General features: G+C 39.6%; 1 protein-coding gene and 1 non-coding gene across 3 annotated transcripts in view; one reads left to right on the top strand and one right to left on the bottom strand.

Moving 5' to 3' along the window:
• Positions 1-26,681, top strand: part of LOC136867039 (uncharacterized) — a 121,480-nt gene that overhangs the window by 25,984 nt on the left and 68,815 nt on the right. The window lies entirely within an intron of this gene.
• On the bottom strand, positions 153-226 carry TRNAL-CAA (transfer RNA leucine (anticodon CAA)). The gene has a single exon. It is a non-coding gene; the product is annotated as a tRNA-Leu (tRNA).

Genomic DNA, 26,681 nt, shown 5'->3' with positions numbered 1-26,681 from the left:
GATGAAGAGCAATTTGGAACTTTATTGTGCATTTCTAAATGTTCTTTTAAAGATTTATGTACATTGAAACCGACTTTCAACTTATTAGGTCATGTTACATATATTTAGTATGTGTTGAAGAGATGTTAAGTACAGAACAAAAATGGCCAACCAGACACCAGTGGGATCCGAACCCACAACCTCCCGATTTTGCGTCGGTTGCTCTACCAATTGAGCTATGGTGGCCTAGGCCATCTTTGTTCTGTTGGAATGGATCTAAGCTACAGGTCTGGTACTACTACCATCACACTGTAGAGTGCGTTTAAGTTGCCCGTTGAGGGCCAAGTCAATGAATATTGAATTTTCACGACCGCATTGTAATCGAAACCGACTTTCAACTTATTAGGTCGTGTTACGTACATTTAATATGTGTTGAAGAGATGTTAAGTACAGAACAAAAATGGCCAACCAGACACCAGTGGGATCCGAACCCACAACCTCCCGATTTCGCGTCGGTTGCTCTACCAATTGAGCTATGGTGGCCTAGGCCATCTTTGTTCTGTTGGAATGGATCTAAGCTACAGGTCTGGTACTACTACCATCACACTGTAGAGTGCGTTTAAGTTGCCCGTTGAGGGCCAAGTCAATGAATATTGAATTTTCACAACCGCATTGTAATCGAAACCGACTTTCAACTTATTAGGTCATGTTACGTACATTTAGTACGTGTTGAAGAGATTTTAAGTACAGAACAAAAAAGGCCAACCAGACACCAGTGGGATCCGAACCCACAACTTCCCGATTTCGTGTCGGTTGCTCTACCAATTGAGCTATGGTGGCCTAGGCCATCTTTGTTCTGTTGGAATGGATCTAAGCTACCGGTCTGATACTACTACCATCACACTGTAGAGTGCGTTTAAGTTGCCCGTTGAGGGCCAAGTCAATGAATATTGAATTTTCACGACCGCATTGTAATCAAAACCGACTTTCAACTTATTAGGTCGTGTTACGTACATTTAGTATGTGTTGAGGAGATGTTAAGTACAGAACAAAAATGGCCAACCAGACACCAGTGGGATCCGAACCCACAACCCCCCGATTTCGCGTCGGTTGCTCTACCAAGTGAACTATGGTGGCCTAGGCCATCTTTGTTCTGTTGGAATGGATCTAAGCTACAGGTCTGGTACTACTACCATCACACTGTAGAGTGCGTTTAAGTTGCCCGTTGAGGGCCAAGTCAATGAATATTGAATTTTCACGACTGCATTGTAATCAAAACCAACTTTCAACTTATTAGGTCAATTGGTAGAGCAACCAACGCGAAATCGGGAGGTTGTGGGTTCGGATCCCACTGGTGTCTGGTTGGCCTTTTTTGTTCTGTACTTAACATCTCTTCAACACGTACTAAATGTACGTAACACGACCTAATAAGTTGAAAGTCAGTTTCGATTACAATGCGGTCGTGAAAATTCAATATTCATTGACTTGGCCCTCAACGGGCAACTTAAACACACTCTACAGTGTGATGGTAGTAGTACCAGACCTGTAGCTTAGATCCATTCCAACAGAACAAAGATGGCCTAGGCCACCATAGCTCAATTGAGACGCGAAATCGGGAGGTTGTGGGTTCGGATCCCACTGGTGTCTGGTTGGCCATTTTTGTTCTGAACTTAACATCTCTTCAACACGTACTAAATGTACGTAACACGACCTAATAAGTTGAAAGTCGGTTTCTATTACAATGCGGTTGTGAAAATTCAATATTCATTTATGTACATCATTTCTTTTGCTGATAATACCTCTTTTACATAATTTAATGATTTTTTTTCTATATATGTATTGGCTTTAACAGTTTCCATTTCTTGCATTTTGTAAACTTGTCTGAATAGCTTGATAGACAACACTTCCTCAAGTTTAATTCTCTGTAAATAGTAGGACCTTGTATTATTCTTGAAAGGTGAAGAGCAAGCAGAATGGGGAAGAAGAAATTAAAACCTGTTACGCCTGCAGAAAGAAATACTTTTTTTTTTTTTTTTTTTTTTTTTTTTGGTATTTGCTTTTGCGTTGCACGGCACAGATAGGTCTTATGGCGACGATGGGACAGGAAAGGCCTAGGAGTGGAAAGGAAGCGAACGTGGCCATAATTAAGGTACAGCCCCAGTATTTGCCTGGTGTGAAAATGATAAACCATGGAAAACCATCTTCAGGGCTGCCGACAGTGTGGTTTGAACCCACTATCTCCCGGATGCAAGCTCACAGCTGTGCGACACTAACTGCACGGCCAACTCGCCTGTTGGGAAATACTTCTGTTCATTTTCACTTCCAGTCATGCTTGAAAATGCAACAATATAGTATAATATTAGGCCAGTATACAGTATGTTGGATGGCATCTTCAGAATGAGCAAAACAAATTTAAAAATTATGCTTGAAAAAAAGCAATTTTTTGTCAATTTCAGTTATTCATATATCACAGTGATTCGATATGTATTCTGCATGTATGGTTACACATCTCATAGTCCTAAATGGTTTACAACACCAAAGAAGCTAGCTTTTGATTTAGATGAGGTGACCTTTGATGATCAGCATAGGATTCTTCATTAGCTGCTCATAATGCAAGTTAAAAGACTGAACATTTTATGAACTCTGACTGTGGAGATAGGAGTTGCATTTTACAGAATGGTCACGGTTATAATTCATAAAATGCTTCTTTTTAAAGTCGTTTAATTGCTGTCCATATGGCTAACCAGATCTTGAGAAAGAAAGCATCGTTCCCCCTCAATCAGTCTGTTACCATTTCTTCTGTGAGTAAACTTGGCCAGAATTCATCAGACCAGATACCTTTATCATTGATCAGAGTCCCATTTCCAATGCTTGTGTGCCTTTAGATGACATAGCATTGAGACATAAGGAATTTTTTCAGAGAATTTAAAAATTTGAAACAAATAATATGGTGGATGCCTTCTTAACACAACTGACTGACCAGTGAATAATATCACTTCCAGTTTTCCACAGTCGCAAGTGTCCACGCTATCTGCCACCCCACCCCCCTAGCAGAGAAGTTGCAAATCGTTTCTTGTTGCTTATCGCTTACAATTAGTGAATGCCATTTTTAGCCACTTTATAAGCCTGATATGATTTAAAACAAGTTAAAGTCATCATTATCAGTTTTACTTTTCCAGCTGTCAGGATGTTAATGTAATCTTTCCATCTTCCTCTATCCAATCACCATTGTTTTCCCTCATCTGTTTTCCAATCCAAGTTTCCTTCCCTCTTCCATCCTCTTAAAATGTCCAAACCATCTCAGTTGATTTTGCTCCATTCTTTCTGGAAGCTTTTTTACTACAATTTATTTCCCTTTCCTTTCTTGTCTTTCCAATCATACTTCTTAAAAATTTCATCTCGCTGGCCTGGATTTTACTTGTCTGACTTTTCAACAGTGTCCACGTCTGTGCTGCATATATCAATCATCATCATCTTCATTTCCCGTTTCCAGCTTCCCGGGTCGGGTTGTGAATCAAGGACCTCCATCACTGCTTGTCTCTCCACCACTCTTCTCCTTTTTCAAGTACATCTTCTGATTTTCCTCCACTCTTCTCTATGCACTCCCACCCTGAATCTGTCCACCGCTTTCAGGGTCTTCCTCGTGGTCTCTTTCCTGTTAACTTCTCTGAAAAGTCTTTTTTTTTTGGGCATACTCTCTTCTCCCATTCTCATCATATGCCCATACCACTTTAGCTTTGTTGTTTCTATCCTGTCTTGAAGTTTCAAGATTCCTGTCCTTTTCCTTATCTCTTCATTTCTAATTCTATCCTTTTTGGTTTTGCCCTATATACCTCTTAGAAATTTAATCTCCCCTGTCTAGAAAGCCAAGAATAACGGTCGAGAGGATTTGTCGTGCTGACCACACGACACCTCGTAATCTGCAGACCTTCGGGCTGAGCAGCGGTTGCTTGATAGGCCATCACACTTCTGGGCTGTTGCACCATGGGGAATTTCATCTCAGCTGCCTGTATTCTACTCTCCTCTCGTTTTGTTGTAGTCCACGATCCAGCTGCATAGGTTAGTATGGGTTCATAATAGGTTGAATATAATACTTTCTTACATTTCTTTGGGACATCTTGGTTCCACAAAATACCCCTTACACTCTGGTGGAAGCTGTTTGCTTGTTGTATACTTTTTCCAATTTCCTCAGTTATCTTTCCATCTGAAACTTTTAACCACTTCCAGAAGTTTACCATTCAGTTTTATCCTTCCTTCCTTCCTTCCTTCCTTCCTTCCTTCCTTCCTTCCTTCCTTCCTTCCTTCCTTCCTTCCTTCCTTCCTTCCTTTTGTCATCATTATTGTTTTACTTTTCTCTGTGCTTTCATCTCAAATTTTTCTTTCTCTTGATTCCATACATCTACTTGTTTTTGTACTTCCGTTTCATCCTCATCCCATATCACTATATCATCTGCAAACAGCATGGCTTTTGTTGCCTGTCTTCCCAATCTCTGTTTAATGTTCTTATGAATTTCATCCATGACTATGATGAATAGTATGGGGGATAGTACACTTCCCTGTTGGAGACCAGTCTCAACTTTAACATGTTGAGTGCCAGACAGATTTTCATAGGATTGCCGTCTAGTGCCGTGAGCTAATAACATTGAGTTACTCCCTGGTGCCAAAATGTTCACAGGCTTAACCAAGCAATTGATCGCTGAAATGAGGATGTATTTATGATATATTAGGTTAAATTATTATGTATAATAGGTAAAATATTGCGACCCCGTATGGGGTCGTATTGGTCATTACGAACTGTACAAGTACACGCGCCCCCATATGGGGTCGTACTTATACAGTAGTTACTGACACGAACCTCGGTAATATTTACCTTTTCACCGGGCTGAGTGGCTCAGACGGTTAAGGAGCTGGCCTTCTAACCCCAACTTGGCAGGTTCGATCCTGGCTCAGTCCGGTGGTATTTGAAGGTGCTCAAATACGACAGCCCCGTGTCGGTAGATTTACTGGCACGTAAAAGAACTCCTGCGGGACTAAATTCTGGCACTTTGGCGTCTCCGAAGACCTTAAAAAGTAGTTAGTGGGACGTAAAGCAAATAGCATTATTAATATTTACCTTTTCCTTTGCAGGGACGCGTTAAATGCTGTTGATTATGAGAGATGTGTTAGCTTGTTCATACTGGAGCCGTAAAAATGTACGATCCCTGATTTTAGGTCAGGAAATATTTGTAAATGACGATCTTCTGATTTTAGGTTAGGAAATTTTCGTATAGGATATAGTTATATAAAGTAATGAAAATCATGTGAATTTGGTAAATTAGGATGTAACAGAATAATAATATAAGAAGAATTAGTAGTTAAGTAAAACTGAACAAGTCTATAATTTTGTTTGTATAAATTTTAATTTGAGTAAGAGAACCTAGCAGCGATGATTGTGCAATATGGGAAACCAGTGACTATATCGTTGAAGACGGTCATAATTTTTGCAACATCTGGCTTAGAAACCCGGATTACAGTGGGGATACGTATGCTGAAGACAGTAACAGTAACAGTGGATGAACGTGCGAGATCGCTTTTTGCTCTGTACTGGGTTTAAAATCACTGTAACTATATACTTCGTCTACATCATCATTGTCTGACTTGTTCGATATATCGTCCAGACTATCTGCACTAAATCTTTTACTGTTCGATTTACTCGTAACGACTTAAAAAAGAAAAGGAAACTCACAGCTTTGCACACTTACATAAACAATCCATGCGCGAGATAGACAATAACTTTGTCACCCTACAAAGCACTTTGACGTACCTAAATGGGGTCGCGCCAAAAGAGGAATTGAGGAATGGAAGGTGGACTAGGCACGTACTTACGAGGACAGTTTGAAAAAGTTCTCGAAATCACCACTAGATGTCAGTGCTAGAGCAATGAGGTTCCCGTGCAATAATCACACATCCTTTGTGAGTGAACACGTGGCGCGACAGTGCTCTAGCTGCAGGAGTGTGGTAGTGACGACTCTTTGTTGTTGTTCCCGCGTAGTGATTTGTGACAATGGAAAAAACTGAGATTCGAGCAGTGATTAAATACTTTGTAAAGAAAGGTATGAAAGCAAAGGAAATTCATGCCGACTTTCAGAACACACTGGGGGACTCTGCTCCTTCATTTTCAACTGTTGCCAAGTGGACCAGAGAGTTGAAATTTGGTCGGGAGAGCTTGGATGATGATCCGCGTAGTGGACGGCCAAAAAGTGTTACGACCCCAGAATTTATCACAAAAGTGCATAAAATGGTCATGGAGGATCGTCGACTGAAAGTGCGGGAGATTGCTGAAGCTGTAGGGATGTCTTCTGAATGGGTATATTATATTTTAACCAAAGAATTGGGTATGAGAAAATTATCCGCAAGATGGGCCGTCTGGCCCGTTTTCAGTGCAACCAACAAGATTTTTTGTGCCGGTTTGTGACTACAGATGAAACTTGGGTCCACTACCATACCCCAGAGACAAAACAGCAGTCAAAGCAGTGGAAACATGCTGATTCACCACCACCAAAGAAAGCAAAGGCAGTGCGTTCGGCCAGAAAGGTCATGGCCTCAATTTTCTGGGATGCAAAAGGCATTCTGCTAATAGATTATCTTCCTACTGGCCAAACAATTACGGGGCAATACTACAGTGTGTAAATCTCCTAGACCAACTACAGGAAAAGATACGCAAAACAAGGCCTGGTTTGGCAAGGAAAAAGGTCATCTTTCATCAGGACAACGCTCTGCTGCACACAAGTGTTGTTGCCATGGCAAAACTTCATGAACTAAGGTACGAATTATTGCCACATCCACCTTATTCACCTGATTTGGCACCATCAGACTTTCATATATTCCCCAAGCTGAAACTTTTTCTCGGTGGACGGAGATTTTCTACAAGGGAAGAACTGACAGCCGAATTGGAGAGGTATTTTGCAGGCCTGGAGGAATCTCATTTTCGAGATGGGATCAAGGCATTGGAACATCGCAGGACCAAATGCATTAGTCTACAGGGAGACTACGTTGAAAAATAAAAGCAGTTCCACCGAGGTAAGATACTTAATTCTAGTACATTCCGAGAACTTTTCAAACCACCTACATAAATAGACGACCAGCAGATGGCAGGAAGAGACTTTATAGAGCTTCGAAACGCATACTTACTGCGCACCCAAATGGGTTCGCACAGTTCTCGATTTGGAATGAACGTACGACCCCATATGGGGACGTGAAGTTCAAAAACTTGACTACTCTCGTACCCAAATGGGGTCGCATGGCACTCAACGTGTTAAACCATTTTGTTTTTGATATACTAGTCTTCACACTACTAACACAATTGTGTACATAGCTTCTATCACTTGCACTTCCACTCTCTTAACTTGTTTTTTCCTTAATGTGTCCCATACCAACTCTCTGGGCACACTGTCATAAGCTTTCTCAATGTCAATAAATGTCATAACTATGTCCTTTCCAAACTCTCATTTTTTCTCCATCCTATGTCTTAATGTAAAGATCAGGTCAAACGTTAATCTGTCTTTCCTGAAACCATACTCTTCTTCTTCCATTTCTCCTTCTAGCTTCCTCCTCAGTCTTCCTTCCAATAATCTCTCAAATATCTTAGCTACATGGGCAATAAGGGTGATCCCTTTGTAGTTATTAGATTCCTTTTTATCACCTTTTTTAATTATTGGGATAATTAAACCCTTTCCACACTCTTCTAGGATCTCTTTCTTCTTCCATATTATTCTAGATAATCTATACAGCCACTGTAGCCCTATTGGTCCTGTAGCTTTTATCATTTCCGTAGTTACCTCATCCACTCAAGATGAAGAGCTCTTCCGTTTCTCTTCTTGTACTATTTTCTTACATACCTTTCTGGCTTTATGTTTCTGCCAATTTTCTGTACTATTGCTGCCTATCCACTTCCTTCAAGCCATTTGTTTCTCTTTAACTGCTTCTTTTACCCTGCTGTTCCACTAAGGAGTTTCCTTTTCCTTTTTCCTCCCTGATAGTCTTCAATAGGTGTTTTCTGCACACTTTACAAAACAATTTATGTACCATGTCCATTCCTCTTCCACACAGTTCACGTCATCTTTGGGGATTTCTTTTTTCAGATCCTCTTGAAACTTTTCCCGTATTTCTTTCTCTTTTAACTTCCATCCCTTTATTTTTCTTTCCCTTTTTTCTATTAACTTCATTATTTTACCAAGTCTTAATTTGGCTACCACCACCTGATGGTCTCCTTCAAAACCTGCTCTTGGCATTGCTGTCACATCTTTCAGTTGTCTATGTTTCTCCTTCTCCACCAGAATAAGATCAATCATTGTCTTTGTCTTTCTATCTCCCCAACCATATCTAGTTATTTTTTGAGTTTTTTTCTAAACCACGTATTGCCAGCAATATTAATCCATTCCTTCTACAAAAATCTATTACCAAATCTCCTTCTTCATCTTGGTTTCCATAACTATAGGGACCAATTATCTCTTCCTTGTCTGTCTGTTCCAACATGTGGATTCATGTCTCCCATTATTATAATCTCTTTGTCTTCAATACAACTTTCCAGTTCTTCTAGAAACTCTTCTAATCATATATGCATATGCCAGTATGGGGCAATAATAAATCTTATACATCACCTTTTTACACTTCCTGGTATTCCTTCATACATAATCTTTTTCCACTTCCTGGTTCCTTCTTCCATATTAAGTTCCTCACTCTCGAGTAAAATAAATTTCTCTGTTGTATCCTTTCACTGATCTCAAAGTTCAGGATGCAATTTCAAAAATTTCCCTCAATTTTTGCAGTATCATTCCCTTCTCTTTAGGCAAGGGGAAACCACCTGATTATCATCCGATGAGTGCATCATGCAGAGTCAAGAAATGAATATTGGTATGCTGCGCGACCCGAGTAGCGATCGGCGTCAGTTTGGGTCCGGGCCGAACGATGTGAAATGTGTGACTGGACGTGCAGAGGTAAACAATCAGGCTTCGCACGGTAAATCTGCTACTGATCGACCAAATGCAGACAAACTTCGCAAAGGTAGAGCAATAGCTACATGGAATGTGAGAGGGTTACTTCAGATGGGAAAACTTTGCATTTTAGAAAGAAAACTAAAGAAACATCAAATCAACATTTGTGGACTGCCAGAAACTCACTGGAAAGGATTTGGTCATTTTGAAACAGATGACCATGTAATATACATCGCCGGGGCAAATGATACAGGTCAGAATGGCGTTTCTTGTTGTATTTCGTAAGGACAGACATTCCGTGAACACTGCAAAACTGGATGGTGGAGGTTTTTTACTAGCTGTGAAGCCTGACCTTGGACCAGTGTCGAAGCCTGAGCTTGCTGGGAATTGGGAGTGTCAAGTAGTGAAAGTCAACCCTCAACCCGGTTGTGCTGTCTTCATTGTGTGCTGCTGCCTGCCTCCAGATGAAGTGAACGACCGGCTTAGCGACCTACGTCAAACATTGGGAAACATTACATCTGTTCTCAACTCACGGGACACTGTTATTGTGTGCGGTGATTTTAACTTGAGCCAATTAGCTTGGAAAACTAATGAGTCGTTGAAAGTAGAACACATTATCAAACAGAGAAGCGAGGAGGTATTCTTATTTCTTGAAATTATTAATGAATTCGATCTCAGTCAGATTTGTGATTTCCCTACAAGGAATGATAATTTTCTAGACTTAATTTTAGTCTCAAACGAATTACTTCGGAGTGGACAGTGCGTCAAAACTGAAAATGTAATTCACTTAGATCACCAAGCCATCGAAATCTTCCTGCTTATGCCAAGGACAGTTCGCTTCAAAGCGCAAAACAAAGTCATATTTGCATGGAAGAATGCTGATTTTCTTTAATGAGGGACCTTTTATCCCTGTGCCCCTGGGATATGATTAAAGAGTCTCACTCCATGGATGAAGCTGTGAGCACTTTTTATGACTTACTATATGCGGTCATAAAAGACAGTGTACCATTTCGAAAAATTAACATCAGAAAATATCCTTCTTGGTACGACTCAGAACTAATCCAGAAACTGAAGGAAAAAGAAAGGGCGAGAAGGAAATACAAATGATCAGGCCAAGAGTGCGACTATGTGCAGTTTTTCACATTATGAAGTGAATGTAAAAAACTGCAGCTTGCTAAATACGGGGACTACGTTAGGTCGGTAGAAGATGACGTCATCACACGCCCTAAGCGCTTTTGGAATTTCATTAATAATAAAATAAAATCTTCCCGTTTGCTTCCCACTATGCTCATAAACGGAACTGAAATCCACGATAAAGATAAAATTCTAAACATATTTGCGCAAACTTTCGCGAAGTACCATTCTCCTTCAGAGTCCTGCAATTCAACTTTTTCTCCCCATTTTCAATAGATCCAGTGTCTATTCAAACTTCTGTGGTAGAAGTGAGACCGATCCTGTCATCGGTGGATATCAACAAATCATGTGGGCCTGATGAGATACCTGGCATCGTCCTCCGTGAATGTGCATCCAAACTGGCAATTCCACTATGTGAAATTATAAATAAATCATTTAAGTGTGGGTGTTTTCCAGCTGAGTGGAAAAAGTGTTACGTAGTCCCTATCTTTAAGAAAGGTGATAAAGTGTTGTTCGATAATTATAGACCATTTAAACCTAAGAATTTCATTTTTTGTCCGTATTGAACTGAGAAGGATGATAGGAAAAACTTAAAACGGTCCACCTTTTCAATACAAAAAGTTATATTTTATTTATAACATGTATTTGTACTTGGAACTAGTTTCGACGCTGTGTTTGCGTCATCATCAGCCAAAATGGGAAACAGGCAAGCATGTAGGCATTTATGTTACACAAGGCGTTACATTAAACAATACACATCTTACAAGGAGATAAAAACAGGGACGAATATAGGAAACAAATGAATCGTTGAGAAAACAAAAGTTATACAAATTAAAAATAACCTTAACCACACATCTTGCAGTGCGAAAGTGTTCTTCTTGAATGATTCCTGAATGTAAAACACACACGCACACATTTCTGAGGAGCCAGCAGGCAGGACAAAGTAAAGTGAAACCTTAAGAGTTCTTCTGAGAAGAGTTCATCATTTTTCTATGTTCCGACTAACTAATGAAGTCTCCCTTGAGTTCCTGATAAACATATACAACAGGAAATTCTCCTTCACTCTCCACACTAGCTATAAAGAACAACGGTAAAATTTTAAATATTGCGCAGAGACGTGAAAGCATGATTTTGAACATGATATAACTCCTTCAGATAACCCAGTTTTTACACAAGGTGTTACATTAATTAATACACATCTTACGAGGAGATAAAAACAGGGACGAATGTGGAAACACATGCATCGTTGAGAAAGCAAAGTTATACATATTAAAAATAAGCTTAACCACACAACTTGCAGTGCGAAAATATTTGCCTTGAATGATTCCTGAATACAAAACGCACGCGCACACACTTCTAAAGAGCCAGCAGGCAGGAAAAAGTAAGGTGAAACCTTGAGAGTTCTTCTGAGAAGAGTTCATCATTCTTTCTATGATCTGACTAACTAATGAAGTCTCCCTTGAGTTCCTGATAAACATACACAACAGGAAAATTAAACAATACACATCTTACAAGGAGATAAAAAAACAGGGAAAGTTATACATATTAAAAATAACCTTAACCACATATCTTGTAGTGCGAAAATATTCGTCTTGAATGATTCCTGAATACAAAACACACGCACATACATTTCTGAAGAGCCAGGAGGCAGGAAAAAGTAAAGTGAAACCTTAAGAGTTCTTCTGAGAAGAGTTCATCATTTTTTCTATGTTCCGACTAACTAATGAAGTCTCCCTTGAGTTCCTGATAAACATACACAACAGGAAATTCTTCTTCACTCTCAACAATAGCTATAAAGATCAACGGTAAATTTCATTTTAAATATTGTGTAGAGACGTGAAAGCATGATCTTGAATATAATATAACTCCTTCATTTAACCCAATTTTTTACACAAGGTGTTATATTAAACAATACACACATCTTACGAGGAGATAAAAACAGGGACGAATGTAGAAACAAATGCATTTTTGAGAAAGCAAAAATTATACATATTAAAAATAAGCTTAACCACACAACTTGCAGTGCGAAAATATTTGCCTTGAATGAATCCTGAATACAAGATGCACGCACACACTTTCTAAAGAGCCAGCAGGCAGGAAACCTTAAGAGTTCTTCTGAGAAGAGTTCATCATTCTTTCTATGTTCCAACTAACTAAAGAAGTCTCCCTTGAGTTCCTGATAAACATACACAACAGGAAATTCTCTTTAACTCTCAACAATAGCTATAAAAGAGCAACGGTAAATTGCATTTTAAATACTGTGCAGAGATGTGGAAGCATGATCTTGAACATGATATAACTTCTTCATTTAACCACCTTTGAAAGTTTCTCTCTATATTACATAGCTTCATTAACAACCATTCTGTAGATGCACAAATTAATCTTGTAATCTTCATAGGTCCGGTATTCAGCTTGACAAGAATATAAAATAGGTATTAAGGAATACATTGTTGAGAGTTTGGAGGTTGACTGTGCCAGTATTGGTGGTGTATTGTTGCAGCGTTACGTGTAGGGTGGGGGCAGGTTTCTATGATGTTTATTGCGGGACATAAGGCGGTAAAGCTATGGCGCGAGATGAAGAGGAACAGAGCGTGTTGGATAGTTTAGGTCTGGGCAGCGGCCGTTGTTGGATTAGGAGGGGAGAGGGGAGGAGCGGTAGGGGAGGAGGGTAGGAGCGGTAGGGGAGGAGGGGTGGAAGGGGGGGAAGTATGGAGGGTGATGTGGTGAAAGTGTGTGGCGTGACAAAGTATTATGCATGATTTGAAAGACAGATCTGTTTTTCGGGATATTCATGTTTTTGAAAAATTCAATGAGAAAGTCGAATAGGATCTTTGGTTTCTCTGAGATATCATTTAAGTTTAGGTTGGGATTGAAATATTGGTCTAAATGAATATAGAGGTTTTCAGTGACGTCTAGGAAAGAACCTTTGTTTAGAATATCTAATACTTCAAGATCTTGATTTATTTCAGTAAAGTTGTGCTTAAATTCTTTTATATGTAGGCCGACCGCAGAAAAACGGTTGTGTTTTATGGCATTGACATGTTCTGCATATCTGATTTTAAAGCTGCGTCCTGTTTGCCCTAGGTAAGAACTTTTGCAGTCTTGGCAAGAAAACCTATATACACCTGATTTAGAAAAAGGACTACTTTTATTTATTGATGAAGAGTTGTGTAGGATCTCTGTGCTTCTATTGTTAGTACGAAAGGCTATTTTAACGTTGTGTTTTTTAAAAACGTTAGTGACGTTGTAAATTTCTTTATTGAAGGTAAATGTGGAAAGCGTGGCAGTGCTAGTATTGTCTTTTATTAGGGTGGTTTTTGGGCGGTGTCTGAATTTATTGATTATTCTTTCAATAAAGGATTCATTATATCCATTGAATTTTGCTATAGAGCGAATGGTGTTCAATTCTTTATTTAAGTTTTTTCTTGACATTGGAATTTTGAATGCTCGGTCTACTAAGCTATTATATGTAGCCGCTTTGTGTGTTTGGGGGTGTAGTGAGTCATTTCTTATAGTAGTGGCCGTTTGAGTGGGCTTTCTATAGATACTATATGTGAACGAAGAGGGGTGCCTGTTGATTGTTAGGTCTAGGAAGTTGATGGAGTTGTTTGTCTCTGATTCTAAGGTAAATTTAATGTCATGATCAATATTATTAAGGTTTTTGAGGGTGGAAGGCGCGTTTATGGAGCGTTCATCTAGGATTATAAATGTGTCATCGACGTACCTAGCCCAAAATTGGATATTAGCAAATTTGATGTTATTGTCGATGGCGGTGTGCTCTAGGAAATCAAGGTAGATCTCTGCTAAAATTCCTGAGGCTGGTGAATTCTGCTGGAATTTTAGCAGAGATCTACCTTGATTTCCTAGAGCACACCGCCATCGACAATAACATCAAATTTGCTAATATCCAATTTTGGGCTAGGTACGTCGATGACACATTTATAATCCTAGATGAACGCTCCATAAACGCGCCTTCCACCCTCAAAAACCTTAATAATATTGATCATGACATTAAATTTACCTTAGAATCAGAGACAAACAACTCCATCAACTTCCTAGACCTAACAATCAACAGGCACCCCTCTTCGTTCACATATAGTATCTATAGAAAGCCCACTCAAACGGCCACTACTATAAGAAATGACTCACTACACCCCCAAACACACAAAGCGGCTACATATAATAGCTTAGTAGACCGAGCATTCAAAATTCCAATGTCAAGAAAAAACTTAAATAAAGAATTGAACACCATTCGCTCTATAGCAAAATTCAATGGATATAATGAATCCTTTATTGAAAGAATAATCAATAAATTCAGACACCGCCCAAAAACCACCCTAATAAAAGACAATACTAGCACTGCCACGCTTTCCACATTTACCTTCAATAAAGAAATTTACAACGTCACTAACGTTTTTAAAAAACACAACGTTAAAATAGCCTTTCGTACTAACAATAGAAGCACAGAGATCCTACACAACTCTTCATCAATAAATAAAAGTAGTCCTTTTTCCAAATCAGGTGTATATAGGTTTTCTTGCCAAGACTGCAAAAGTTCTTACCTAGGGCAAACAGGACGCAGCTTTAAAATCAGATATGCAGAACATGTCAATGCCATAAAACACAACCGTTTTTCCGCGGTCGGCCTACATATAAAAGAATTTAAGCACAACTTTACTGAAATAAATCAAGATCTTGAAGTATTAGATATTCTAAACAAAGGTTCTTTCCTAGACGTCACTGAAAACCTCTATATTCATTTAGACCAATATTTCAATCCCAACCTAAACTTAAATGATATCTCAGAGAAACCAAAGATCCTATTCGACTTTCTCATTGAATTTTTCAAAAACATGAATATCCCGAAAAACAGATCTGTCTTTCAAATCATGCATAATACTTTGTCACGCCACACACTTTCACCACATCACCCTCCATACTTCCTCCCCTTCCACCCCTCCTCCCCTACCGCTCCTCCCCTCTCCCCTCCTAATCCAACAACGGCCGCTGCCCAGACCTAAACTATCCAACACGCTCTGTTCCTCTTCATCTCGCGCCATAGCTTTACCGCCTTATGTCCCGCAATAAACATCATAGAAACCTGCCCCCACCCTACACGTAACGCTGCAACAATACACCACCAATACTGGCACAGTCAACCTCCAAACTCTCAACAATGTATTCCTTAATACCTATTTTATATTCTTGTCAAGCTGAATACCGGACCTATGAAGATTACAAGATTAATTTGTGCATCTACAGAATGGTTGTTAATGAAGCTATGTAATATAGAGAGAAACTTTCAAAGGTGGTTAAATGAAGAAGTTATATCATGTTCAAGATCATGCTTCCACATCTCTGCACAGTATTTAAAATGCAATTTACCGTTGCTCTTTTATAGCTATTGTTGAGAGTTAAAGAGAATTTCCTGTTGTGTATGTTTATCAGGAACTCAAGGGAGACTTCTTTAGTTAGTTGGAACATAGAAAGAATGATGAACTCTTCTCAGAAGAACTCTTAAGGTTTCCTGCCTGCTGGCTCTTTAGAAAGTGTGTGCGTGCATCTTGTATTCAGGATTCATTCAAGGCAAATATTTTCGCACTGCAAGTTGTGTGGTTAAGCTTATTTTTAATATGTATAATTTTTGCTTTCTCAAAAATGCATTTGTTTCTACATTCGTCCCTGTTTTTATCTCCTCGTAAGATGTGTATTGTTTAATATAACACCTTGTGTAAAAAATTGGGTTAAATGAAGGAGTTATATTATATTCAAGATCATGCTTTCACGTCTCTACACAATATTTAAAATGAAATTTACCGTTGATCTTTATAGCTATTGTTGAGAGTGAAGAAGAATTTCCTGTTGTGTATGTTTATCAGGAACTCAAGGGAGACTTCATTAGTTAGTCGGAACATAGAAAAAATGATGAACTCTTCTCAGAAGAACTCTTAAGGTTTCACTTTACTTTTTCCTGCCTCCTGGCTCTTCAGAAATGTATGTGCGTGTGTTTTGTATTCAGGAATCATTCAAGACGAATATTTTCGCACTACAAGATATGTGGTTAAGGTTATTTTTAATATGTATAACTTTCCCTGTTTTTTTATCTCCTTGTAAGATGTGTATTGTTTAATTTTCCTGTTGTGTATGTTTATCAGGAACTCAAGGGAGACTTCATTAGTTAGTCAGATCATAGAAAGAATGATGAACTCTTCTCAGAAGAACTCTCAAGGTTTCACCTTACTTTTTCCTGCCTGCTGGCTCTTTAGAAGTGTGTGCGCGTGCGTTTTGTATTCAGGAATCATTCAAGGCAAATATTTTCGCACTGCAAGTTGTGTGGTTAAGCTTATTTTTAATATGTATAACTTTGCTTTCTCAACGATGCATGTGTTTCCACATTCGTCCCTGTTTTTATCTCCTCGTAAGATGTGTATTAATTAATGTAACACCTTGTGTAAAAACTGGGTTATCTGAAGGAGTTATATCATGTTCAAAATCATGCTTTCACGTCTCTGCGCAATATTTAAAATTTTACCGTTGTTCTTTATAGCTAGTGTGGAGAGTGAAGGAGAATTTCCTGTTGTATATGTTTATCAGGAACTCAAGGGAGACTTCATTAGTTAGTCGGAACATAGAAAAATGATGAACTCTTCTCAGAAGAACTCTTAAGGTTTCACTTTACTTTGTCCTGCCTGCTGGCTCCTCAGAAATGTGTGCGCGTGTGTTTTACATTCAGGAATCATTCAAGAAGAACACTTTCGCACTGCAAGATGTGTGGTTAAGGTTATTTTTAATTTGCATAACTTTTGTTTTCTCAACGATTCATTTGTTTCCTATATTCGTCCCTGTTTTTATCTCCTTGTAAGATGTGTATTGTTTAATGTAACGCCTTGTGTAACATAAATGCCTACATGCTTGCCTGTTTCCCATTTTGGCTGATGATGACGCAAACACAGCGTCGAAACTAGTTCCAAGTACAAATACATGTTATAAATAAAATATAACTTTTTGTATTGAAAAGGTGGACCGTTTTAAGTTTTTCCTATCATCAATTATAGACCAGTAGTGCTGCTCTCACTTTTATCGAAGGTGGCGGAGAAAGTCATATATAATCGCCTGTATGACTCTTTTGGTCAGTACATAGACCCATCTCAGCATGGATTTGTTAAAGGCAGGTCAACTGTTACCAATCTGGCAGTTTATTTATCTTCAGTTTCCGATGCATTGGACAAAGGTAAACAGGTTGATGTGATATATGCTGATTTCTCCAAAGCCTTCGACTCTTTACAACACGAAGCCTTATTGAGAAAGTTGTCTGCGTATGGAGTGTCCGGGAGTATTTTCGAGTGGCTAAAGAGCTACTTGACAAAAAGAATATGTTTTGTCAAGTCCGAGGGTTTGATCTCTAACCCCTATCAACCTTCATCTGGCGTCCCACAGGGATGACTGTTAGGGCCTCTTCTATTTGTTTTGTTTTTAAATGATATTACTACAGTCGTTCAGAGCAGTGAATGTTTCTTGTACGCTGATGACTTGAAACTATATAAAGTCATAGAAGAAGACAGTGATGGTGATTATTTACAAGAGGATCTGAAGAAAATATGCGAGTGGTGTGATAAGTGGTCCCTTAAAGTGAATAAATTCAAGTGTGGTGTCATGTAATTTACTCGGAAATTAACACCTGTATTTTACAGGTATAAAATCAGTGGAGAAAGTTTAAATCGTGTGGAAGAGTTTAATGATCTAGGTGTAATTCTTAGTAACAGGAATGGCTTATCCTTCGAGAAACACATCGATGGTATTATAAAGAAATCTTTCAGACTCCTGGGGTTTGTCAAGAGGAATTGTAAAGATTTCAGTAATATTTCATGTGTCAAAACACTGTTTTGTTCTCTGGTGAGACCCTGTCTCGAGTATGGTTGTGAGGTGTGGCCCCCGTATCAGAAAGGCCACATACACCATCTCGAAATAGCGCAGATAAGGTTCATGAAGTGGATTAGTTTCGTATTCCTGGGCGTGCCACTCTCTTCAAGCAGGTATGAAAAGTTTGTAAACATTCTTGGAATGAATACGCTGGCAACGCGCCGAAAGTGTGCGAACGCAATGTTAGCGATTAAATGCTTGAAGAGTAAAGTGGACAGTCCGGCTATACTGGGGTTGATCCCACTTCATGTTCCAAGCAGACGAACAAGGCAGAAATGTACATTCCACCTGCCCAAATGTAAGACGGTTGCACATAAAAATTCTTGGCTCATGCAAGCCCTTAGGACAATAAATCAGCTGGAAGGGTCACTCGACATTTTTCACCACCCTTCCACTGCAATTCGTAAAGTTCTTCTCAAGGAAGGAACATGATAATTTTGTAAATTATGTGAATAATCTGTATAAAACATGTGAAGATTTATATCTGCTTGCATATATATGTATATTTGTATGTATATTATTTAATTTATTTTTAAATTTAATTATTTAATTTAATTTTTTATTAATTTTTCTATTACATCATCTGTAATTGGGACATCCTGTAGGTGATAAATATATTCCGTTCTATTCTATTTGTTGATTAGCGGATATCCCAATATGTTGAGGAATACAGACCTATCAGTAGAAGAATACTGACCCTCACTCTCAACACCAAACCATATAAACTACACCTGATCCAGGTATATCTACCCACCATCGCTGCAGACGACCAAGAGATCAAAGACTTCTATGCAGACATGGAAAATACAATAGCATCACTTAAACCAAGAGGTATCATCATATTGGGAGACTTCAATGCAAAAGTAGGAACTACCTTGATGGACAACCACTTGCATGAAACTGTAGGACAGTATGGCCTGGGTGCACATAATGAGCGAGACAATTGGTTGATACAGTTTGCAACCGACAATAATCTTTCCATTATGAATACCATGTTTAAACACCACAAACGTCGTCTCTTTACGTGGATCTCCCCAAATGGGCATTTTAAGAACCAAATTGATTACATCCTTGTCGATAAAAGATGGAGAACCTCCTTCCGTTATGTGAAAACAAAACCTAGTGCTGAATGCGGATCGGATCATCGTTTACTCTGGGCCTACCATAGAATGAAACTGAGCAAACCAGTCATCAAAAGAAACTTGAAAAAGTTAGGGGCCCCTGAGCCAATTGCTTTTCAAGAAACACAACGAAGCACTGGGCCACCTGACCTAGAGGGAAATTGTGACGTGGCTAGGAAGAGAATTGAAGAATGGATCACACATGCAGTGAGCAAGGTCCCAAAGATGAACACCATAGTGAAGCGACAACACTGGATGACTGATAAAACTTCGGCACTGGTTGAAATGAGACTTAACATCCGGCTCACAGTTACAGATCCAGAACAACAAGGACGACTATTGAAAAAAAAGAACAGTGATATCAAACACGCTTGTAGAAGAGACAAGAATGAACACATTAAGAAACTGTGTGCAGAACTAGAGGGACATGCTACCAAAAATCACAGCGCAGAACTGTACGACAAGGTGAAATACTTAGCACGAGAATTGATGCCTAAGACTCAGATTATTAAAGATGACCAAGGGAATATCATTACAAATGCAGCAGGCATCACCAAAATATGGAGAGAATACTGCATCAAGCTGTTCACTGATGACCCACAAACAATGCCATGTCATCAGAACCCAACAGACTTTGAACCAATGATCCTTAGAGAAGAAGTGGAACATGCAATAAAAAAGCTCCGGAACTGGAAAGCACCAGGCCAAGATGGAATCACTGCTGAAATCCTAAAGAACATGGGTGACCTAGGTGTCAACATCCTCCACAAGTTATGTCAGAAGATGTGGACATCTGGAAATTGGCCGGACCAGTGCTGCCACTCCATCTTCATACCACTGTTCAAGAAAGGTTCTCCACTTGACTGTGCAAACTATTGAACGATAGCCCTCATCTCCCATGCCAGTAAAATCATGCTCACGGTGCTGAACAAGAGGCTGAAGACCTTCTTACTTCCACAAATCTCAGAGGAACAAACCCCCAGGCAAAGGAACTCATGAGCAGATCCTAAACATCCGGCAGCTCATAGAGAAGACAAGGGAATACAATATCAAGATGTTCCTGTGCTTCGTGGACTACAAGAAAGTCTTTGACAAGGTAAAATGATCAAAGCTCTGGGCTATACTCATTGAGATAGGAACGCCAAGACATTTAGTGTACCTGATTCAACAATTGTACTCTTCGAACACTGCGATAGTGAGAGTTAATGGTGACTTCTCAGACATCTTTTCTACTAGTGCTAGAGTGTGACAAGGTTGCATTATTTTCCCCCTCTTATTTAATTTTTACAGCGAGTACGTTATGAGGGAGATTCTTGAGGACTGGAGTGACAGCATCACAGTTGGTGGCAAGAAAATTAACAATCTCAGATATGCGGATGACACTGTGATAATTGCAACAGATGATCATGAACTAGAAGCCATCATGCAGAGGTTAGATGACCAAAGCAGAAAATATGGTCTTGAAAGCAACAATAAAAAGACCAAAGTGATGATTGTAGACCGTTTTAATAACAACAGATCTGCCATAACAAGAATTGCAGATTATGAGGTTGTCAGTCGCTTCGAGTATCTAGGATCTATTGTCACAAATACTGGAGACTGTGAACCTGAGATCGGCAAGCGGATTGCAATTGCGAGAAATTCAACAGCAAAATTTACTCGCATCTGGAAGGACACCTTTATCACTTCCAAGACAAAGCTCACCCTCATTCGAACTCTGATCTTCCCTATCGTGACCTATGCAGCAGAAACTTGGACGATGAAGACGGCAGATCGCCGCAGGATTGATGCTCTAGAAATGTGGTGCTATAGGAGATTACTGCAAATACCATGGACAGCCTCCTCTGCGAACCATGTGACCTTGCCGCGGTGGGGAGGCTTGCGTGTCCCAATGATGCAGATAGCCGAGCCGCAGGTGCAACCATATCGGATGGGTATCTGTTGAGAGACCAGACTAACGAATGGTTCATCGAAAGGGGGGTAGCAGCCTTTCGGTAGTTGCAAGGGCGGCAGTCTAGATGATTGACTGATACGGCCTTGTAATAATACTCAACATGGCTTAGCTGTGTTGATACTGCTACACGGCTGAAAGCAACGGGAAACTACAGCCGTAACCACCTCCCGAGGACATGCAGCTCTCTCTGTATGAATGATGTACTGATGATGGCTTCCTCCCGGGTAAAATATTCCGGAGGTAAACTAGTCCCCCATTCGGATCTCCGGGTGGGGACTACACGAGAGGGGGCGATCATCAGGAAGATGGATACTGACATTCTGCGAGTCGGAGCGTGGAATGTTAGAAGTTTGAATCGTTGTGGTAGGTTAGAGAATCTGAAAAGGGAGATGGATAGGCTAAAGTTAGATGTAGTTGGTATAAGTGAAGTACGTTGGCAGGAAGAACAAGATTTTTGGTCAGGCGACTACCGAATTATCAACACGAAATCAAACAGGGGTAATGCAGGAGTTGGTTTAATAATGAATAAGAAAATAGGGCAGCGGATAAGCTACTACGACCAGCATAGTGAAAGAATTATTGTCGCCAAGATAGACACCAAACCAATGCCCACCACAATAGTGCAGGTCTATATGCCTACTAGTTCAGCGGATGATGAAGAAATTGAAAGAATATATGAGGAGATAGAAGATTTAATACAATATGTCAAAGGTGACGAGAATCTAATTGTGATGGGAGACTGGAACACAGTGGAAGGCCAAGGAAGAAAAGGTAGCACAGTAGGAGAATTTGGATTGGGACAAAGGAACGAAAGAGGAAGTCGGCTGGTTGAATTCTGCACTGACCATAATTTAGTCCTCGCCAATACTTGGTTCAAACATCACAAACGACGGCTGTATACGTGGACGAGACCCGGAGACACTGGAAGGTATCAAATAGACTTCATTATGATTAGGCAGAGATTCAGAAACCAGGTGTTGGATTGCAAATCTTTCCCAGGAGCAGACGTGGACTCTGACCACAACTTGTTGGTCATGAAATGCCATTTGAAGTTGAAGAAATTGAAGAAAGGAAAGACTGCAAAAAGATGGGATCTAGACAAGTTGAAAGAAAAGAGTGTGATGGATTGTTTCAAGGAACATGTTGCAAAAGGACTAAATGAAAAGGCCGAAGGAAACACAGTAGAGGAAGAGTGGAGAGTCATGAAAAATGAAGTCAGTAGGGCTGCTGAAGAAATGTTAGGAAGGAAGAAAAGATCAACTAAGAATCAGTGGATAACTCAGGAGATACTAGACCTGATTGATGAACGACGAAAATACAAGAATGCTAGAAATGAAGAGGGCAGAAAAGAATACAGGCGATTAAAGAATGAAGTGGATAGAAAGTGCAAGGTAGCTAAGGAAGAATGGCTGAAGGAGAAGTGCAAGGATGTCGAAGGCTGTATGGTCCTGGGAAAGGTAGATGCTGCATACAGGAAAATCAAGGAAACCTTTGGAGAAAGGAAATCTAGGTGCATGAATATTAAGAGCTCAGATGGAAAGCCACTTCTAGGGAAAGAAGACAAAGCAGAAAGATGGCAGGAGCATATCCAACAGTTGTATCAAGGTAACGATGTAGATAATTTCGTTCTAGAACATGAAGAGGCTGTTGATGCTGATGAAATGGGAGACCCAATTTTGAGGTCAGAGTTTGACAGAGCTGTGAGTGACCTAAATAGGAACAAGGCACCTGGAATTGATGATATTCCCTCTGAATTACTGACTGCCTTAGGAGAAACCAGCATGGTAAGGTTATTTCATTTAGTGTGCAAGATGTATGAGACAGGAGAAGTCCCATCCGATTTTCGGCAGAATGTTGTTATACCTATTCCCAAGAAAGCCGGTGCTGACAGGTGTGAAAACTACCGCACTATTAGTTTAGTATCTCATGCCTGCAAAATTTTAACACGTATTATTTACAGAAGAATGGAAAAACAAGTTGAAGCTGAGTTGGGGGAAGATCAATTTGGCTTCAGAAGAAATGTAGGAACACGTGAAGCAATCCTGACTTTACGTCTGATCTTAGAGGATCGAATCAAGAAGGACAAGCCCACGTACATGGCATTCGTAGATCTAGAAAAGGCATTCGATAATGTTGATTGGACCAGGCTATTTATGATTCTGAAGATGATAGGGATCAGATACCGAGAACGAAGAATTATCTACAACCTGTATAAAAATCAGTCTGCAGTGATAAGAATCGAGGGCTTTGAAAAAGAAACAGCAATCCAGAAAGGAGTGAGGCAAGGCTGCAGTTTGCCCCCTCTCCTTTTCAATGTTTACATAGAACAGGCAGTAAAGGAAATCAAAGAGAAATTTGGAAAGGGAATCACAGTCCAAGGAGAGGAAATCAAAACCTTGAGATTTGCCGATGATATTGTTATTTTATCTGAGACTGCAGAAGATCTCGAGAAGTTGCTGAATGGTATGGATGAAGTCTTAGGTAAGGAGTACAAGATGAAAATAAATAAGTCCAAAACAAAAGTAATGGAGTGCAGTCGAACGAAGGCAGGTGATGTAGGAAATATTAGATTAGGAAACGAAGTCTTAAAGTAAGTAGATGAATATTGTTACTTGGGTAGTAAAATAACCAACGATGGCAGAAGTAAGGAGGACATAAAATGCAGACTAGCACAAGCAAGGAAGAGCTTTCTTAAGAAAAGAAATTTGCTCACTTCAAACATTGATATCGGAATTAGAAAGATATTTTTGAAGACTTTTGTGTGGAGCGTGGCATTGTATGGAAGTGAAACATGGACGATAACTAGCTCAGAAAGAAAGAGAATAGAAGCTTTTGAAATGTGGTGTTACAGAAGAATGCTGAAGGTGAGATGGATAGATCGAATTACGAATGAAGAGATACTGAATCGAATTGGTGAGAGGAGATCGATTTGGCTACATTTGACGAGAAGAAGAGATAGAATGATAGGACACATCTTAAGACACCCAGGACTTGTTCAGTTGGTTTTTGAAGGAAGTGTAGGTGGCAAGAACGGTAGGGGTAGATCAAGGTATGAATATGACAAACAGATTAGAGCAGATGTAGGATGCAATAGTTACGTAGAAATGAAAAGGTTAGCACAGGATAGGGTGGCATGGAGAGCTGCATCAAACCAGTCTATGGACTGATGACTCAACAACAACAACCATGGACAGCACACCGTACTAATGAATCAATCCTGCAACAGCTCGGCATCAGAACAAGACTGTCGACCCTTATCAACCAAAAACAACTCAGGAGGCAATGGAAATACTTATCATAGAGGGAAAAGTCGAAGGCCGAAGACCTAGAGGACATGCACCGTTACGATAGATGGACCAGATCAAGAACTTGACCAGGATGAGGTTACAGCAAGCAAGTCACCATACCCAAAGCAGAGACTCCTGGAGGAAGATTACCAAAAGGGTTGTCGCGTGATGCCACTACACCCTTACGAAGGGTTGGACTAAAAGAGAGAGATTCCCTTCTCTTTATTCTTTAGTAAACACCATTTTCTTGCTTTCCTCCACGCTTAGTTTATTCCCTAATTACCAATATACTCTCTCACTATGTCCAGTTGATCTTGTACATCCTCTCCATTTGGTATCAATTACTGGATACTTCTGTTTTAATGTTGTCAGTTTAACTGGCCATTCTGTTATTTCAAGCAGGCCATTTGTACATTATTTACGTTTAATATGTTTGTGTGTCACATATTGGTTTTTCTTTTTCTGCTTTTACTTTTTGACTGTATTCATGTTATTTATGTGTGACGCTGTCCAGAAATCATACCTTAAGTCGCATGACAGAAGTTAACGTTAAGAAGGATAAAGGCGAGGAGGGTGAAAATATTGATTTTGAGATTTGAACACCATCTGTTAGCCTTATCCTTGAACTATACGATTAAAGCAGAATGGAAACAGGCTATGCGGTCTAAACAAAACCATACCTTTAATCGCAATGGGAATTTAACATTGGCGATTTAAGGTATGGTTTTGTTAATGAAGTTCCTGCATTGTCTTATTGTACCAAAATATGAAATAACCAGCTTGTGCTTCAACAATAATGGGTATGGATACAGTAGATAATGTGATCGTATGATGTTAAGTGTAGGCAATTGAGTGAGGCATGTCAAACATTTATTTGAGGTCCGCAAGCATGGTTCTTGAGGATCATGGTGGACTTCTTCTCTTTCATATTCTTTTCTTGCAGTTATGCTGGCACCCATCCTTTTTACATGGCCAAACCACTTCAGTCGTGCCTTCCAAATCTTTTGTAGTAAAGAGTCACCTTTTCCCACTTCCTCTTGGATTTTTTCCTTCCTGATCTCCTGTATCATAGTATGTAGGAATATAATTTCCACAGGTTGGAGTTTTGAGTTGTCTTGCTTCATTAACATGGTAGTTTCCAGGCTGTATGTGAGGGAGGGGGTGTATAGCATCATCTTAGCATTTAGCGGTACTTTTTAATCTCACAACAGTTGTCTTACTTTGTGGTAAAATTGTGTTGCCTTGCTAATTCGATTTTCTTCCTCATATTTTGCCAAGTTTTCTTTTGATACCGTACCACCCAAGTACTTAAACTTTGGAACATAGTCCAGTTTGATGTCGTTTAGTATGATTTGTGGTTTGTCATCTCCCTTCTGTATCTTCATCACCCCCAATTTAGTCTTGTTAACATTTAAATCATGTGTCTCAATCTCTACTCCATCCTTCCCAGATCCATTTTGGTTTCACCCCAAATCACTAAATCATCTGCAAAGACAAAGGTTTGTGAATCCTGCTCCCCCTTCCTTTTTAGTACCTTTATTATGGCATCTGTCATGATGATAAATGGGGGGGGGGGGGGCTGACAAAGCACTGCCTTGCTGTACTCCTCTCTTTGTTTAAAATCATTTGAACAGTTCGCAACCTTCTTGCACCCAACCACTGTTTTATACATATAGCATCTTCACTTTTGCAATAAGCCTGTCATGAACATTCAGCTCTTTCAGGCATTTCCAGATATGCTCCCTTGGTATATCTTCATTGTCTAGAATGGCTTATTTACATTGTCTAGAAATAGTAGTTTCCCCTCTTTCATAGTTCTTCTCCATTAACATTCTGGCAGCAAAGATAAAGTCTACAGTTGTTCTTCTGGGCCTAAATACGTATTATTATTCTTCCAGTAAAGGTTCTACGGTTCCTCTTGATTTGCTTTCTATGATTTTTTCCAGCAGTTTTAGGCCATGGGACCGCAGTATTATGCCACTGTAGTTGGCGTATTTCCGTCTGCTCCCCTTCTTCCAGTCTTCTGGGATGTTTCCTTGCAATACTGTGCTGAGGAGTCTACATAACCAATGGACTGCTGGAGTTCCTGCTGTTTGCAACAGATTCACATTCAGTTCTTCCGGTCCAACTGCCTTCCCTTTCCTTGTACTTTTCAGGGACTTTTCTATCTCTAGCCATGTAATTGGTGATTATATGCTTCAATTTGACTTGTTACTCCTATATGGCTCCTCACTATCTGATGTAAGTTAGCACTTGCACTCCATTGAAGAGCTTATTGAAAAAGGTCTTAAATTCACTCCTGATTTCAGCCTCT

The sequence above is a fragment of the Anabrus simplex genome, chromosome 3 (assembly GCF_040414725.1).
Source record: "Anabrus simplex isolate iqAnaSimp1 chromosome 3, ASM4041472v1, whole genome shotgun sequence".
Classification (NCBI taxonomy): domain Eukaryota; kingdom Metazoa; phylum Arthropoda; class Insecta; order Orthoptera; family Tettigoniidae; genus Anabrus; species Anabrus simplex.
The sequence above is the reverse complement of the archived record's forward strand: the minus strand, read 5'-3'. Positions and strand labels throughout refer to the sequence as shown.